At 38.2% G+C, this 19,299-nt stretch overlaps 1 long non-coding RNA gene across 16 annotated transcripts in view; it reads left to right on the forward strand.

Moving 5' to 3' along the window:
* Positions 1-19,299, forward strand: part of LOC119870017 — an 87,981-nt gene that overhangs the window by 50,921 nt on the left and 17,761 nt on the right. For 4 of the 16 annotated variants that reach the window (XR_005355687.1, XR_005355690.1, XR_005355695.1 and 1 more), the window contains exons 6-8: positions 1,215-1,343; positions 9,777-9,852; positions 16,082-16,139. This is a non-coding gene — a long non-coding RNA (uncharacterized LOC119870017). Of the gene's footprint in view, positions 1-1,214; positions 1,344-9,776; positions 9,853-11,406; positions 11,883-16,081; positions 16,140-19,299 lie in introns of those variants that run through there. The other 12 variants (XR_005355688.1, XR_005355692.1, XR_005355693.1 and 9 more) reach the window with 7 other exon arrangements.

Below are 19,299 nucleotides of genomic sequence, written 5' to 3' on the forward strand. Positions count from 1 at the left end.
AATGTAGAGAGTAATTATGGTTTCAGGAGTAGAATGCAGTGATTCATCACATACGTATGACACCTGGTGCTCATCAGAACAAGTGCCCTCCTCAATACCCATCACCCAGTTAGTCCATCTGACACCCAAGTCCCTCCATCCACTGTGTTTTTTATCTGTTGTTAAGAGGCTTTTGTTGTTTCCCTCCCTCTCTCTTCTCATCTGATCATCTGTTTTGTTTCCTAAATTCCACATATGAGTGAAATTGTGTGGTATTTGTCTTTCTCTGACTTATTTCACGGAGCATAATACATTCTAGCTCTATCTCCATCAGTGCAAATAGCAGGGTTTCATAGTTTCTAATGGCTGAGTATTGTATTGTGTATCTATGCACATCTTCTTTCTTCATTCATCAGTCGATGGACACTTAAGCTCTTTCCATAGTTTGGCTATTGTTGATAATGCTGCTGTAAACATTGGGGTGCTTGCCGATTCAGTGTCATTACATAGTAGTACAATGGCTGTGGGGAAGTTTTACTTTTAACTACTACTTTTCTACTTTTAATATTTTTTCCAAAGATTTTATTTATATTGAGTGGGGCGGTAAGCAGGGTGGGAGAGCAGAGGCAGAGAATAATAGACAATCTCAAGTAGCCTCCATGCTGAGCATGGAGCCCAACGTGAGGCTTAGTCCCATACCTATGAGATTGTGGTGACCTGAGCCAATATCAAGAGTTGAGCTTAACTAACTGAGCCACCCAGGAGCCCCTCTATTTTTGACTTTTTGAGGCATCTTCATACTCTTTTCCAGAGTAGCTGCACTGTTTTGCCTTCCCACCAATGCTGTAAGAGGGTTCCCCTTTCTCTACATCCTTACCAACATCTGCTGTCTCCTGTATTGTTAATTTAAGCCATTCTGACAGGTATGAGGTGATAGCTCATCATGGATTTGATTTGCATTTCCCTAATGATGCGTCTAGTCTTTTAGTCATGTGGGTGTCTTCTTTGGAAAAGTGGTTATCCATGTCTTCAGCCCATTTCTTAACTGGATGGTTTTTCAGTGTTGAGCTTGATAAGTTCTTTATAGATTTTGGATACTACCCCTTTATCCGATATATCATTTCCAAATGTCATGTGGTATTTGTCTTTTCTCTTTCTGACTCGTCTCCCTTTTTTTTTCTGATTTTCTTATTTTTCTGATTTTCTGATTTTCTTTTCTGATTCGACTCCCTTAGCATGTCTCATTGGCTATCATGAAACCTGTGGCGATGAAAATAGGTGCATGTGTATCGTTATCAGTTACCAGTTTCAGGCCTGGAGGACCGAACCACGTACAATGGGCAGTTATTCCTTGGTAGTAGAAGGTAAATGTCCTCTTTTCTTTCTGTTGGAATCCTCATTTAATTAAGTAAATACCGTCTGTCTGAATCCTTAAGGAACCATTTACTTTATTACCTGACACTTGACATTGAGGGAACCCTATCCTGGATAATGGAAATATTTCATTTGGGGGCTTCACATGATGTTTGTTCACTCAGAAATATGGATTTGAAATAAAAATGATATGTTTCTTAACTACTGGGAGAAAGATGAGTTGCTTTCGTGTCTCCAGCAGAGACAGGAGGCCACACCGAGGATGCCAGGCACACGCACGTCCCAGAGGAAGAAAGGTAGCAGAGACAGAGAGAAAGGCAGTGGCTTCAGGGACAGCAGGGAGGAATGGTCAGTCATCGGTTGTCCCTGTGGTGGAAATGTGGCCCATGTACCTTCTGGTCTTGCCTGAGCAACACTGGCAATGGACATAAAGTACCACGATGTGTAATTTGAAAGCATCCGAGTTAGTTTTTGTGTGAAGTTAACTTATCCTTTATTACAAACAAAATGCATGAAGGAATTATAGAGGTTGATGACAACCACAACAAAAATTAGACACAGTGCAATGAGAGAGGAGGGGAAGCCTTCTGTTGGGCTGCAGCCATGATGAGCTGCTGCTCAGTGGCGGAGGCTGGCTGCTCCAGTAAGGCAGGTGGATGCACGGCCCTTCGATGAACTCGAGGGCGGGCACTGAGGCCTGCCCCACGTTTTGGAGGGGCCAGGGGTGCAGGCAGCACCTCCAGGTGGGGACAGTGAATCAGAGGTGTGACCAACACCTGCAGTGGCTTTGACTCAACAGGTGACATCTCGGCCCCTGGCAGGCACTCAACTCCAGCAGCGTTGACTGGCTCGATCACTCTGGCCCTGAAGCTTCAGCAGGCCCCGTGGTAGGAGCTGGGGCGGGCTCTTGAGGTGGTTTTGGATCTTGCTCAGGAGCGGAAGCTAGTTGGTCCCCTGAGACAGGTGGCTGCTGCAGCATGTGGGGGAACCTGATTGCATGCACCGGGACTTTATGTATTTGTTTCCTATCTACTGTCTGTGTCCACCCTAGTACCTACAACAGTACCTGAGGTAGAGAAGGCCCAAAGATTTTTTTTTCCTAAGGGTACATTGTTGTTTTGGGGCCTTGTGCAGAGATTTTGGGAACTTCAGTGATGAAAGTCACTGAGTAAGAGATATAGGCAGTCCTCCAGATTCCCTTTTAGATTCAAGTATCCCACATGTCACTTAAAAATGTCAGGTTCAGTCGAAGCTGGGTCCTTCATTAGTTTCTCATGAGTAAATTTGCTCCCTGTTGCTAGGGCTGCAGTCCTAAAATTGTAAATGTTGTTTCTCTCATCATAAAAATGTACTCTCCGGATTATAGTTGTTATTATGTCTTGGACAAATTTCATAATTTTTTTCATAGTCTATTGTTTTAGGAATTAAAATTCTTTAATCTCTGGGTTGTTTCATTCAGACATTGATGCGTTACTATTTTTTGAAAAACTTGCTTAAGATTTTTTTGTTTACCTACTATGCTAAATTCTCAGCTCTTTGAGATCTTGTTTGATTCATTGTTGAATTGCCTAACCACCTAGCAAATGTGTTAGAAATGATGGGTATCTATAAAAGTATCCTGAATCTAATTTAATACCAATTTCAGTTTTCTGTATTGACCCATAAATTTACAGCCTCTTCGAAATTCCATTATAACATTGTTACATGTACAATGTTATAATGTTATAACATTGTTACATGTTTCATATTTGAAATACATTATTTCATAATTGCTTATGTAAAAAAAAAGCACTGTGCCCAAGATTTAAAATTCTTATTTACGAATGCATTCACATCATTCTCATAATGATGTACGGCATTTAATGTAGTAGGGAAATTGTTCATGTCGGTGTCTCCGGCAACTTTTCCTTCTGTACTTGTGTTGTTCCTGTTTATATCATTTGGATATCTTTTGAAAAACAATGACATTCTTTAGACCCCTGAAGATTTCCCTTGTGGTTTTTATTTTTTTCATGTCATTTATTTCTATCTATTTGACCTGTTGAATACATCAGTTAAACAAATGTTTGCTTATTTTACATAAATGGTTCTTCCCTCTTCATCTTCCCTTTCATTCCTGCCTTCGTCCTCTCCCTGTTAGCTAGAGCCATGCTAAATTCTGTCCAGTTCTCTGACTGTGTGCCTTGATTTCTTCTACATACTTCTACATACTTGCATACCTAAATTCTGCTCATCTTCCCGAAATGCTTCTTGGAAGCCTTCCCTGAGCTTCCACAGATGGACAAAGTGCCCGTCCAAGTGCTGAGTGTTCCTGAGTATGAGGTGTATCACCCCCTCTGCTGGGGAATGAGGTCTCTCTCTGGACCCTAGGTTACTTAAGGCACAGATGATTTCTTTTCCTCTTTCCTTCACGTAACATGCGTTCATATCATTAGACACAGACAAATATTTTTGAGGAGTGACTAAATTCATCTGGATGATACATTTAATATTTGTCTATATGTTTATCTTAGAATGGATTTTGGAATAGGTATTGCCTTATTTCTTACAGTCAACGTACACTTTGAAAAACATGGATGTTAAATATGTTAAGTGATGGTAATCTATTTTGTAAGAAATACTGAAAACAAAATCTCAACAGGTTTTCAAAAAATTCCAATTTGTTAAAATGTGCTTAAAATTAGGGATTCAGAATCCTATGCTTTTTTTTTTTTTTTTTTTTTTTTTTTTTTTTAGAATCCTATGCTTTTAATTGTCAGCATGGGAAAGTATGAGAAAAAGCGATAAGAAGTTTTTTTTTTAAGGTCCTCATTCGTAAGGAATGTGAGAGGACACAGAAGGTACAATTTCTGAATGAATGCTCAAAAGGCAGTTTTGAAAGTTAGCCAGTAAACATATTCAGAGTTTTGTCAACCCTGGAGGGTAGGCCCTAAAGCAATGGAGGGGAGATAGGACTAGGACAAGTCTAAGGGCATAGATTCACAGGACTAATGATTGAAAGGCAAGGTCTGAAAGTGAAATACTGGAAGGAAGAAAAGCCAAGTGGCCCTGGATGGATGACAGTGGAGTAAAGCATGTGGCTCAGGCCATCTGTGACCCATATAAAGAGAACAGGGTGCTCTACTGCCTTCAGGGGTCAGGCTCAGAAGGCGACAAGAAGGGCAAAAGAGATCCCTGAAAGAGTGGAGGGGTTTTTCTTCATTTTAGTCAACCTTCAATCTCTGCCTTGTAACTTCACATGTCTAGTAATTGAAAAGAATTGGAGAGCCATGAAATGAGAGTGACATTTGGTTCTACTTGTTGGGTTCACGTTGTTGTACATGTCTGTGCAGCCAACCAGCAGTGCTCATTATGTACCAGATCATGTACTAAGAAGGGTCTCTTCCTGAAAATCAGGAAAGAGGAGAAAGAACTAGTTTCTATAGCTTTCTGATTTGGAAAAGCATTATAAAAATCATGATTTAAAAAAATAAAAAAAATAAAAATCATGATTTTCATTATACAGTAAGGGAGTAGCTTCCTTTCTGTGTTCATTCTCATGAGGATTAACCACAGAGCAAGTCCTGTGAAATGAAGAATGGTTGTATTGTATATTAATTCCTTGAATTTCTTGTTTCCTTGTTTTTAAGTGGAGATTTTGGTGGGTTTTTTTTTTTTTGGTTCGTATTTTTTATTGGGGTTCGATTTGCCAACATATAGCGTGACACCCACTGCTCATCACATCAAGTACCATTCTCAGGGCCCGTCACCAGTCACCCCATCTCGCCACCCACTTCCCCTTTCACTGCCTCTTGTTCATTTCCCAGAGTTAGGAGTCTCTCATGTTTTGTTATCCTCTCTGATTTTTCTCAGTGATGTTTTTATGTATTTATTTTAATTTTTTTAGGATTTTATTTATTCGAGAGAGAGAGAGAAAGAGAGAGAGAGAGAAATGCAGAGACACAGGCAGAAGTTGAAGCAGGGTCCATGCAGGGAGACCCATGTGGGACTCAATCCCGGTCTCCATGATCACAACCTGGGCTGCAGGTGTCACTAAATGGCTGATCCAATGGGGCTGACCCGAAGTGAAGATTTTATTTTATTTTATTTTATTTTATTTTATTTTATTTTATTTTATTTTATTTTTATGTTTTTACATTTTTATTGAAGTTCAATTTGCCAACATATCACGTAACACCCAGTTTTTATCCCACCACGTGTCCCCCTCAGTTCCCATCACCCAGTCACCCCAACCCTCACCCACCTCCCCTTCCACTACCCCTTGTTCGTTACCCAGCATTAGGTGTCTCTCATGTTTTATCACCCTCACTGATATTTTTACTCACTTTCTCTCCTTCCCTTTACTCCCTTTCACTAATTTTTATATTCCCAAAATGAATAAGGCCATATAATGTTTGTCTTTTCTGATTGACTTACTTCACTCAGCATAATACCCTCCAGGTCCATCCACGTTGAAGCAAATGGTGGGTATTTGTTGTTTCTAATGGCTGAGTAATATTCTGTTGTATACATAGACCACATCTTCTTTATCCATTCATCTTTCGATGGACACCGAGGCTCCTTCCACAGTTTGGCTATTATGGACATTGCTGCTAGAAACATCGGGGTGCAGGTGTCCTGGTGTATGACTGCATCTGTATCTTTGAGGTAAATCCCTAGCAGTGCAATTGTTGGGCCGTAGGGCAGATCAATTTATAACTCTTTGGGGAACCTCCACACAGTTTTCCAGAGTGGCTGTACCAGTTCTCATTCCCACTAACAGTGCAAGAGGGTTCCCCTTTCTTCACATCCTCTCCAACATTTGTTGCTTCCTTTCTTCTGTTTGGTTTTTACTGACATTCAAAAAACATAAAACTTCAGGGTCATAACTTTGTTGCATTTCTAAGTCCTTTCAACAACAAAAGGAAATCGTGTATTATGACTAGAAGTTTAAGTGAGTCCTAAACTATTGGAAGAAAATTCTAAAATATACATTGACGTTCTACAAAGAAAATACTGAGTTTAAACAAAAGAGCCAGAGATCATTCTTCCAGAAGGTTTGTTAAGTTGAATACAGAGCCCTTTTACAAGTATATTAGAAAAATAAGTAGTCCCACAGTATCAGTCAATTCATGTATAAATGAAAATAGAGCTACCTTTAGTGAAACTAACTCTAAAGTAGTTGACTGCCAAGCTGATTGTTAAATTGGTTATTATTAAAACAGGAGAACAATCCCACACAGTTAGGAATGAGGTCCCAGATTAGAAGAACTGGTAAATGTAGCTGCTCATAATCTAAGTTAAATAATTCCTCTACAATTTGAGTAGATATATATCAACATGGCAGTCTTATATGTAATTTATGGTGTTTAGCAAATTATGTAATGGACTTCATGATTCCCTAGAGCTTATTTTTGAGAGATGCTAGTGAATACAGAGGGAGAAAAATGAATGCTCAAAAAAGTCCTATTGCCATCGTATACATTTGGGGAAACTAAGAATATGTCCAAAGAATCTTGGTGTTCAATACTTTTATATTTAGTAAGAACTAACACCATAAAATAGCACCCATTTAGATAGAATTGATGGTAGATGTGGCAGTACTACATCCTTTTCTACAATGTCTGAGCCTACATAGTACTTAAGACCTTTCCTACAGGCATCAACATTAAGTACAATACTAGAAAGCGTGAAAATAATTTTGTCTTTGGAAGTAGTTTACATGAAGTTTTCCTGCATGTCCCATTGGAGATTTGCAGGGAGCCTGCTTCTCCCTCTGCCTGTGTCTCTGTCTCTGTCTCCCTCTCTGTGTCTCTCATGAATAGATAGATAGATAGATAGATAGATAGATAGATAGATAGATAAAGAAATAAATCTTTAAAAGAACTAAATAAAATAATCATCATTATTTTATGATATTTATAAAATGCAGTAAGTTAAGGAAATCATCCTGAGAGGCAGGATGCCTTTCTCATTTGGCCATCTTTTTAACATGTGATACTTATTTTCCTCCCTTGGAGAAGACGACAGGATGCCACTTTTATTTCATAGGGAAGTGTTGTTTGTGACCATCATTTGTAAATGGGTTTTCCGTTGGTTTTGGCGGCAACAGTGTTTGCCACTTCTCTGGTCTAACTGGACTAAGACATCCCTCACTCCTGTTACCACTAGTCCATGTTTGCAGTGCTGTTGGTTGGCTTTGGAAATGTGAACTTTGTGGCTAAAACAGGGAAGTTTCTCTGGCATCGAGTGGAAAACAAGGAGTCCACACAAGGCTCTGTACAGATGGTGTGTGTGCATGCATGAATGAGATACTTTCATAACAGGATCTTATGAAATATATATATATATTTATATATGTAAAATATACTGTATCTTACAATGAAGTGAGCTGGGGATAAGACAATGTTATCAAGAAAATCGTAAGGAAGAGGGGCGCCTGGGTCGTGCAATCGTTGGGCTCCTGGGTGATGCAATCGGTTAAGTGTCTGACTCTTGGATTTGGCTCAGGTCATGATCTCATGATCTTTGGATCAAGCCCTGCATCAGGCTTCATGCTCAGCAGTGAATCTACTCAGGATTTTCTCCCTCTGTCTCCTTACTCATGTGTACACACTCTCTCTCATTCTCTCTGTCTCTTAAATAAGTAACTAAATCTTCAAAAAAGGAAAATCACAAGAGTAAAGCCATATATAGTACTATACTGTATAAAGAAGTGGACCCATGCAATTCCAACACCTGTTGTTCAAGGAGCAACTGTATTTTATCTTTATATCTCCCACTTATTAAGCCGTGACCCTTAGAAAGCCATCAGCAGTTGTCCCTAAGACTAATGACCTCTTTTTTCCTCTCTCCTACTCCTAGTCTGCATAACAGGAATGCTGCCCCTGTCTACTGCATTAGTGGGAAAAGATCTCTGAGGGCAATTTAGAAGACCTGGTGTCTGTTTCCATGCTTGCCCTTTTCAAGCTGGGTCACCTTTCCTCACTCCATGGGGCCTTTGTTCTTTTATGTATGCTTGAATAGTAGATGGTCGTCAAAGACTCTCATGCAGTATAATCTAGTTGGAAAATTTTGCATTTGCCACTCTGTATGAAGAGGTAAAACATGGGTGTGCAGTCACATATGACTTTGGATTCCTGGAGTGACCCTTGCTGTAGACTTTGTTTTGCTAGAGCTCGTGTTCATCTCTAAGTGTCTGCCTTATAGAGGCCTGTGGGGAGTAAATGAGACCATATGTGGAAATTTCTGAGAGTGTCTACCTGGGAGGAAGTACATATAATCCCGGGTGGGGCCGTGGGACTGGTGAGGCGGTGGGGGTATTGACAGCGGTCAGACTTGGTGCATTGAGGTTTCCTCTGCAGCAATGAGCAAAGCAGAACAACAGAGGTGCCATGATCCCTAGTAGCCCCACTGTCCTATGTCTTCAGCATATCCCTAAATGCTACTGGGCATCTACTTGGACAGTAATCATCCCAAATAGGTAGTCCTGAGCAAGCAGCTGTAGGGGTGCTCTGCAACCTTAGCATGTTTAGCCTGTTTTCCTGGGGTCATGAGTGCTATTTTCCAAAGAGAATACAAAAATGGAACCTGCTGTTTGTACCCATAAGCCGTGCCATATTGAAATTGGGTTGTATGGCATTGCGTTCCCTTTAGTGCCTATCAAGGAAGCTAACAGTCAAAACCTATTTTATTTTTACTGTTCTGGGCCTATTTCTTTAATGAATAAGTAATTTTTTGTCCCTAAAGAGGCTTATTGTGAAAGAGGGAAAGCTTTTGGGCAAAAACTCTTATGTTAAAATTAATGGAAAAAAGAGAGCCACATTCATGAAAGTATCTTGAAGCTATAGAATATACAGTGAGAAATAATTTGCAGAGAGATGAAACTAGTAGCTTAATTAGCTTTAGATACATGAAATAGCTGACTTTGTTTTTCCTATAAAAATGAGTTTTATTCAGTTCAAGGTAGTATTTTCCAGAGATACCCTGATTCATGCTTTATTCTATTTTGAATACCTGTTGATGGTAGTACTCAACTACACTCGTGGCTGTTTTGTTTAAAGTGAAGTCAGATGTGGAACATAATCATCTTCTTTTTTTTTTAATTTTTATTTATTTATGATAGTCACAGAGAGAGAGAGAGAGGCAGAGACATAGGCAGAGGGAGAAGCAGGCTCCATGCACCGGGAGCCCGACGTGGGATTCGATCCTGGGTCTCCAGGATCGTGCCCTGGGCCAAAGGCAGGCGCTAAACCGCTGCGCCACCCAGGGATCCCCATAATCATCTTCTTCGTGGACCCTTTTATTTTACAAAGAGTGATAGCGTATTTATTTATTTATTTATTTATTTATTTATTTATTTATTTTCATCCTGAGTTGTAGAATGTAGCTTGTGGTGTTTATTCTCATAGATTTTTCTTTTTCTTTTTCTTTTTTTCTTGCAGATTTTTCTACTGAAGCAACCGAGAAGCTACATCTCTGCTGTCCTAATGTCTTGTCTGGTAGCCCCGTTTCTGTCTTGTAAGTGTTGTCTATATTTTCTATAAAAAATGTGGTTACCTTATGCATAGTATGTCTTCACCATAATTCATGGCTGAATTTAGAATACTTAGAGACATCCAGGTCAGTTAGGATCTTTCTTTTAATTGTTCAGAAAATGGATGATGAAATCATTAAGTAAGGGAAGAAAGATGGATGGGTAGAGGAGGAGAGACCCAGGGGATGTGGAGCTGAGACTTGCTCACTGTTGCCATGAGTGTGACTTGGCACAGTGAGGGTTGACTTTAGATTTGTGATTTGGACGCATCGTTAGAAAGTGGTGTTTTATTAACCAAGATAGAGAACACAGAAGAAAGAGGAAGTTATGGGGATTAGGGATTGGAGTGTGGGAGAGAAGATGACACTTTCAGCGTTTGTGCTGAACTTACAATGACCGTCGCGTATTCAGATTGGAGATACATAGTAGGCAGCTGAAAACCAGAGTTGCAAACTTGAAAGAGGGGTTTGTCTGTTTGTATGTCATTTTTACGTGGTGTGGATTCACCATATAGAGGAATGAATTAAAAAATGAGAACAGCATTTTTTTTCTCTTTGATACTCATTTTGAAGGAACATGAATGTGTTTGGTCAGGGTTTATGCTGTCATAGGAGGGGTGTGTGTGTGTGTGTGTGTGTGTGTGTGTGTGTACAAGGCATACCCATTCTTGTTGAACGTTTTGGTTAATCTTTAGTTAAATGCAAGATCATATGATACTCTGAAGTTTTCATATTTATAATATAGGACATTCTCTCTGAGGTTTTAAATTACTAAATCAGATGAGGACCCTTGGAAGTTTATTGGAAGTATATAATATTCCCTTTTAGGATAGGTAGTGATAAAATCCTAATGAGTTGTCACTGTTTTAAGATCTGTGAAGTTCCCTAATTGGTATTCATGCAGGTATTTTTAATGGAAATAACCTCTTGCACTCTAAAATGTTGTGAAAGAAATATTACTACACTCCTTCTGGCTTTATCTGGAACATTCTGCCTTTTTAGATATTTGTATATTATGTCTATTGCCCCTAAAAGAATAGATATGTTATGATTTATTACCTCTTCCTGCTTATAAGATACATTTTTGTCATATTTTAACATTTTTGAAATTGTGATGTGTTTAGAGTCACCTGGGACATTAATTTGAGATTTTCACCTTTGGAAAAGATGTTAGTAAATCAATTATGTATCTCAAAATCAATACTCAGAATCAGAATCAAGTAAATACTGCACAGTAAGTTATCATAATGCACTACCCCAGGCACTTATTATTGTCATGGGGCACTTTGATTAGTTGATTCCAATTTTGGCTCCTTAGTTATTTTGTAGTACTGAGTTTAGTGTTCAACCCCTGGGTAGAAACACTGATTTTTCTGATCTTCAGGCGATAGATTAACACTGAGAATTTTTTTAATGAACTCTTGATTCCTCCAACAATCTCTGTCTATCTGTCACCTACTTAGGGAAATGATCCCCCAATAGTTATGTGCTGACTTCCCTTCTGAAGCTGGGAATGTCTGTTCATCTTTGTATTTCCAGAGCGAACTTCGTGAAGTGGCACATGCTAAATGTGAGCATGGAAGTGGGCTGGTGGCTTGACTCACAACTTTGACCTGACCTGTGGTCCAGTATCTGCTTTTCTTTTTCAGAGTCCAAGATCCTATGGACTCACTGAACCTCCACCTCTGTAGTGGACAGTGCTGGAAGGGATATCCAGAAAAATTCACGTGCTTTTATTTATTATGTTTTAAGATTGTTGAATTTAGACACTAATTAGAGAATATTTGGGAATTAAAGATAATCTTTAAAATTCTAGCATAATCTTACTGCACAGCAATTGTCATGGTGAATTTTTAATTGTATATGTATTTATTAGATCATTTTGTCTACATTTACATATGACATGTAATTGAAAAGTCTTTTTTTTCCAAAGTATTCTAAAATGTTTCTTTTGGGGATCCCTGGGTGGTGCAGAGGTTTGGTGCCTGGCTTTGGCCCAGGGCGTGATCCTGGAGACCCGGGATCGAATCTCATGTCGGGCTCCTGGTGCATGGAGCCTGCTTCTCCCTCTGCCTGTGTCTCTGCCTTTCTCTCTCTCTCTCTGTGTGTGTGACTATCATAAATAAATAATTTAAAAAAAAAGAAATAAAATCTTTAATAAAAATAAAAATAAATAAAATGTTTCTTTTGTTCTCTTTAACTAAAACACCACATATTGATATATTCTTTCTTATAGAATTCTAATTTCACTTGTCATTTTTTTTTGGTCTGAATAATAGGTTTATTTATATTTATTTTTATATTTTTTATTTTATTTATTTTTTTAAAGATTTATTTATTTATTTATTTATTTATTTATTTATTTATTTATTCACAATAGACATAGACAGAGAGAGAGAGAGGCACAGACACAGGCAGTGGGAGAAGCAGACTCCATGAGAGGAGCCCGATGCGGGACTCGATCCTGGGACTCCAGGATCACGCCCTGGGCCAAAGACAGGTGCAAAACCTCTGAGCCACCCAGGGATCCCCTTGTTTTTTTATTTTTAAAGATTTATTTATGGGATCCCTGGGTGGCGCAGCGGTTTAGCGCCTGCCTTTGGCCCAGGGCGCGATCCTGGAGACCCGGGATCAAATCCCACGTCGGCTCCCGGTGCATGGAGCCTGCTTCTCCCTCTGCCTGTGTCTCTGCCTCTCTCTCTCTCTGTGACTATCATAAATAAATTTTAAAAAAATAAAATAAAGGATTTATTTATTTATTCATGAGAGATGAGAGAAAAAGAGAGAGAGAGGGAGAGAGAGAGAGGGTGGGTGCCAGAGGGAAATATTAGTGAGTGTACATTATTTTGATTACATTGCACAAAATAAAACTACTATTTCTTTCATAGAAATACAGCAGTGGGAATTATAAGTATTTGTAGAAGTATTGAATTATGTCTCAGTGGATTTATGTGAGTGTGACTTTTCCTAATTTAAGAATGTACATTCAAGTTATTGCTGTCCTTTTCATACTTCCTGACTGATTGAAAAATATTGATTTTCTTACTACAGAGTGCCAAATAAATAGGAGGATGAAGTTTTCTCTTTGGAGGGAATTCCAGTTTTACTTTGTACCTACCCCTTTTAATCTAAAAATTGAAACAAAAGTTGTGTCCCGAATCCCCATTGTTATAATCAGTGACTAGTTACAGTATACTGTACTTGAGGCTATTAGGTCTACAAATGCCATCCTATAATTACATTATTATTATTATTATTATTATTATTATTATTATTATTATCTTAAGGTTATGGCTTTGGAAGTTTTAAGTGCTAGGTTTCTCCTTTTGAAAGCAGATGTGGATGTCATAAAGGACTGGCCGGATTTGTTTATTGAAGTGGTACAGTTTTGTTTTGTTTTTTTAATTTCGGGTTTCAGATTCAAGTAGAATTTGAGGAAAAGTATAATATATAGAATTGATCTTTTTATTCATCTGGTGTTATTGGTGTTTCAATATAAATTATTGCTTGAATTGCTGTTACAGTCTTTCTATCTGAGGTTCCTGGGAACATATCATCTGTTGTTCCTGCCTCCTGGCACTCGGTCATCTTCTGTGTGCTGTGGCAGGCTGCTGTTTATGGATAGACAGCAGAGAAGTACTGAGGCTCAGTTCTCCCAAATGTGGAGACATCTGTGAATTGGACAGCATGCCACCGTTTAGACTGTCCTCCTCCATCCCACTGTATGCTCAGTACTGTCTCTGGAGTGGGAGGAAGTTATTTCTTCCAAAAGGTTCAAATGAATTTCTAGTTAATATCATTTAATATCACTTCAAATAAATTTGACTACTTATAGGTATATTGCCTATTGTTTGTGAATGTATTTAAATTTTGTGTAATTGAAACATATTTGCTGTTCTTGTTTTTAGACTTACAGATTTTTTATAGGAGAGAAAATGAGAATATGGACAAAATGGGAACACCTGGAAGTTGATAGATTTAACATAGAAGTTTTTTTCTGCAGTAGAAACTCTTTAAAAAGCAAGATTTATGTCCAGGAATCAGGAAACATTGGAAACAACCCAAATGTCTATTTATTTCCACCATATGACCCCATTTTTGAAAAAAAAAAAAGCCAAATTAAGCAATGTAGTATTTATTATTTTATAATATTACAAAATATATTGTTACATTATGAGATAATATAGTATTTATTAGATTATATAAAGGATATGTACATATGTTGTAAAACTATCAAACCAACTGAAGGAATGATGAAATGATTCAGCATATATTTATCTTTCAGACAGTAGGCTGTGAGATGAGATTAGGGGAAAGCACACAGCTTAGTAGCATGCTCCATACTTGCCTTGCTTGCTGAATGTTCTTTACTCATTTAAAATATTATATAAAGAAAACATTTCTTAAGATCTGATTTAAAAAGGCAGCACATGGATAGCCCGGGTGGCTCAGCATTTTAGCGCCACCTTTGGCCCGGTGCGTGATCCTGGAGATCCGGGATGGAGCCCACTTCTCCCTCTGTCTGTGACTCTGTGCCTCTCTGTGTGTCTCTAATGAATAAATAAAATCTTTAAAAAGGGCAGCACAATAATAATAATAATAATAATAATAATAATAATAATAACAGAATAGCAGAGAGGAGATTGGGTGGCTCATACACAGATATAGATTGGGCCATGGACATGGCCCAATCAGCTGCAGATTTGGTGTCTGGTGGAAGTCCACTTCCTGGTTCAGAGGCCGCTACTTTCTTCTTGTGTCTCCCACATGGCAGCTCTGTGGGCTGGGTTATTTTTTTACAAGGGTGAAAATCCCATTCATTAGGGCTAAACCCTCGTGACCTCATCACCTCCCAACCACCTCAGGTCCTAATACCATGAGGACTAGATTTTATCATGTGAATCTTTGGGGGGGGGGGGGGGTTTCGCAAGGATTCAGTCTGTAACATGTTTGGAGAATCACATATGGACCACCTAGGAGGTGAGTCAAAAACTCACCTAGGAATATATGACTAATTTTGTCTTTTAGGATATTTATAAGTTATTTTAATGGTGTTACAGAAAGCATCCAACTATATGGAATTTTTTCTGATGTAGAACAGGAACTGAAAATTGCAATTCCTCACTAGCCAGTAAAAACTTCAGTTGATCTCACAGGTTAATTGTCAGAATCAGATGTAATACAGGGTATAGCAAAAATTGTAAGTTTTAAATGCTGTTAAAATATAACATCATTCCTATCCTGGTATTCTTTGCAAACATAATTATTTGATATTAGGAGTCACAGAATTTCTGCTTTGTTTAAAAATGTGTTCTTGTTCTCAACTGTTTCTAATAATAGAATGTACCCCCTTGTTTTGTATTAGTTACTTCAACACACTTTGAGTTCCTTTGGGGGAAAAAAAAAACAAGCACTGCCAGTATTGAGGAGTATCGGTTATGAATAAGTAAGCATTTAGAGTAGACAGGTGTCAGTTTTGTCTGGTTCAGGAAACTAGTCTGTGGGTCTGTGTCACTTCAGATGACTACCATGCCACCTGGTTCAATCTCTTTGCTCAGGATCCTGCTTCATGGAAGGCTGGAGTTTTGCTAATTCTGTCCTTCTATAAGCAGCTTAGGTTTCCTGTGTGTGTTTATCAGTTGGTGTATCCCTGCAACTGACATATATGACATACTTCTTGCTCATAGGGCTTCCAAATGTTTTCATTCAGTTAGTAATAGAGTTGATTGTTTTCTTTACTTCGTTTTGCATAGAAAAACCTAGTGTTAGCAATTGAATACTCACCCACTGAAACAGAAACCACCACCATATGATTTCATTAAAGGCACCAAGCATCTGCTCCTTTACTGAAGGGAATTACATAGTATTCTCTATACAGAATCTCAGTTCACACTTTGAAGACTAATTGCCTGAGGAAAGAACAGTGTATGAAATTGGGTAAATTATTTTTTCACATTTACCTGATTGATAAGAGGTTAAGTGCCGTCAAGTACAACCACTGAGTACTCTTTTATTTTTAAAGTTAGGTTCCACAAACTATAAGTTTGGCATTTTATTAGACTGCTGAAGAAAGGTATGTAGGCTTAATAGAATTAAAAACTGCCTTATATACCTGGCACATGTGTGTATGCCATTGTACTCATAATCAGTTGCAAATGCACTTAAAGTATAAGCAGCTCTTCTCATGGGAATCTTTTGATTATCCTTATTTTAGAAAAATTACCTGGTTGATGTCAAAGTGAAATGATACGGAGATTCATTTCTGCCCATTTGTAAGTTACTGACACATCTGTTTTTATTAATAATGTTAAAATATTTTATGTATTTAGGTAAGCTGTTCAAAAATGTTTCTAAGGAAGTTTTGTATGGGGAAACATCTGGCTTATTAACTTACATAGTAGAAATTCCACACCCTTGTTACTGTTTGGCAATACAGAATACATAACAAGCACTGAATTTAGTACACATTTGGCCTCACAAAGTTGAGAATAAAGTTCATGCTTAGGAGTATTAGTTAAGTTCACGTTATCTTCCCTTTGAACCAAAATATGAATGTTTTGAATATTAACAATGACTGGAAATCTCATGGTGGGACTGAGAAGGATAGAATACATATCTGCTTTGAGGAGAAAGTAACGTAAAAGAAATCGCTTCTATATTTATATACACATATATATCTGTAGGTAGAATTTTAAATAAGTTTAAGTGTAATTAATGGCTGCTAACATTGTGCAGTTTGTCAAGTTTGCCACATGGGATGCCACGGAAGAAGTATTACATATTCTGGGTTTAAGGCATTAAAAATTAAATAATACTTGGGCAAATTGAACACCAATAAAAAATAAATTTATTATACAAAAAATAAAGGCTTAAAACCAAAAAATAAATAAATATTACTTGGTTATGTTTAAATATTTTCTTTTTTTAATATTTTATTTATTCATTAATGAGAGAGACAGAGATAGAGGCGAAGACACAGGCAGAGAGAGAGAAGCAGGTTCCATGCAGGGAGGCCAACATGGGACTAGATCCCATGTCTCCAGGATCACACCCTGGGCCAAAGGCAGGCGCCAAACTGCTGAGCCACCCAGGCATCTCTGTGTATGAATATTTTCAAACAAATCACTAGTGTACATGGGAGTATGTTGAAATATTTAAATGCTGTGAAGTTTCTTTTTCAAGATTAAATTTTATTATCAGACATGAGCTAGTGTTTATAAATTATAGAGATGTTTTTAGTGAACACTTATGAAATCATCAAGGTGATCACATCAACAAGAGAAAAAACAAGAACCATAGGATCCTCTCAATAGATGCAGGGAAAGCATTTGACAAAGTACAGCATCCATTCCTGATCAGTACTCTTCAGAGTTATGCACAGGGAACATTCCTCAATATCTGTAAAGCCATCTCTGAAAAGCCCACAGCAAACATCATTCTCAATGGGGAAAATGGGAGAGCCTTTCCCCTAAGATCAGGAACATGACAGGGATGTCCACCCTCACCACTGCTATTCAACACATTACCATAATTCCTAGCCAAAAGACATTCAAATTGGCAAAGGAGTCACTCTCCCTTTTCGCAGATGACAAGATACTGTACTTTGAAAACACAAAGACTCCACCCCAAGATTGCTAGAACTCATCCAGCAATTCAGCAATGTGACAGGATACAAAAATCAATGCCCAAAAATAAGCTGCACTTCTCTACACTGACAATGAGTGGGAAGAAAGAAAAATTAAGGACTCAACCCATTTACAACTGGACCACAAATCAGAAGATATATAGGAATAAACCTAACCAAAGAGGTAAAGGATCTATACCCTAAAAACTACAGAACACTTCTGAAATAAATTGAGGAAGAATCAAAGAGATGGAAAAACTTTCCATGCTCATATATTGGAAGAATAAATATTATGAAAATGTCTATGCTATGCAGGGCCTTTTACAGGTTCAATGCAATCCCTATCAAAATACCATGGACTTTCTTCAGAGAGTTGGAACAAATTATTTTAAGATTTGTGTGGAATCTGAAAAGACCCCGAATAGCCAGGGGAATATTGGGGAAAAAAAACAAAACAAAACTCCAGATCAGGGGCATCACAATGCCAGATTTCAAGCTGTAGTACAAAGCTGTGATCATCAAGACAGTGGTACTGGCACAAAAACAGACACATAGATCAATGGAACAGAATAGAGACCCCAGAAATGGGCTCTCAACTCTATGGTCAACTAATATTCGACAAAGCAGGAAAGACTATCCACTGTAAAAAGGACACTCTCTTCATTAAATGGTGTTGCGACAAGTTGACAGCCATGTACAAAAGACTGAAACTAGACTATTCTCTCACACCAGACACAATGATAAACTAAAAATGGATGAAAGATCTAAATGTGAGACAAGAATACATCAAAATCTTAGAGGAGACCACAGGCAACACCCGTTATGAACTTGGCCACAGCAACTTCTTGCAAGATACATCTATGAAGGCAAAGGAAATGAAAGCAAAAATGAACTCTATTGGGACTTCATCAGGGTAAAAGCTTCTGCACAGCAAAAGAAGCAGTCAACAAAACTAAAATACAACCTACAGAATGGGAGAAGATATTTGCAAATGACATATCAGATAAAGGGCTAGTATCCAAGATCTAATAAGAACATCAGATTCAACACCCAAGAAAGAAACAATCCAATCATCCAATGGGCTGAAGACATAACAGACATTTCACCAAAGAAGACATTTTCATGGCCAGGAAGCACATGAGAAAATGCTCTGCATCACTGGCCATCAGGGAAATACGAATCAAAACCACAATGAGATACCACCTCACAATGGTGAGAATGGGGAAAATTAACAAGACTTGAAACAACAAATGTTGCAGAGGGTGTGGAGAAAGGGGAACCCTCCTGCACTGTTGGTGGGAATGTTAACTGGTGCAGCCACTCTGGAAATCTGTGTCCTTCAACAAATGAATGGATAAAGATGATGCGGTCCATATATATAATGGAATATTACTCAGACATTAGAAGGACGAATACTCACCACTTTCTTCAATGTGGATGGAACTGGAGAGGATTATGCTGAGTGAAATAAGTCAATCAGAGAAGGACAAACATTATATGGTTTCATTCATATGGGGATTATAATAATAGTGAAAGGATTATCGGGGGGAGGAGGGGAAATGAATGGGAAAAATAGGGAGACAAACCATGAGAATCCTAACTCTGGAAAATGAACAAAGGGTTGGGGAAAGGGAGTTAGGCGGGGGGCATGGGGTGACTGGGTGATGGGCATTGAGGGGTCACCTGTCAGGATAAGTACTGGCTGTTATACTGTGGGTTGTAAATCGAATTTCAATATACATGAAACGTCAAAGATTCAGGTTACCAAATTTTGGAAGCTATTTTAAAGGTTTACCCATAAAACTTTT

The sequence above is a fragment of the Canis lupus genome, chromosome 2 (genome assembly GCF_011100685.1).
Source record: "Canis lupus familiaris isolate Mischka breed German Shepherd chromosome 2, alternate assembly UU_Cfam_GSD_1.0, whole genome shotgun sequence".
NCBI lineage: Eukaryota > Metazoa > Chordata > Mammalia > Carnivora > Canidae > Canis > Canis lupus.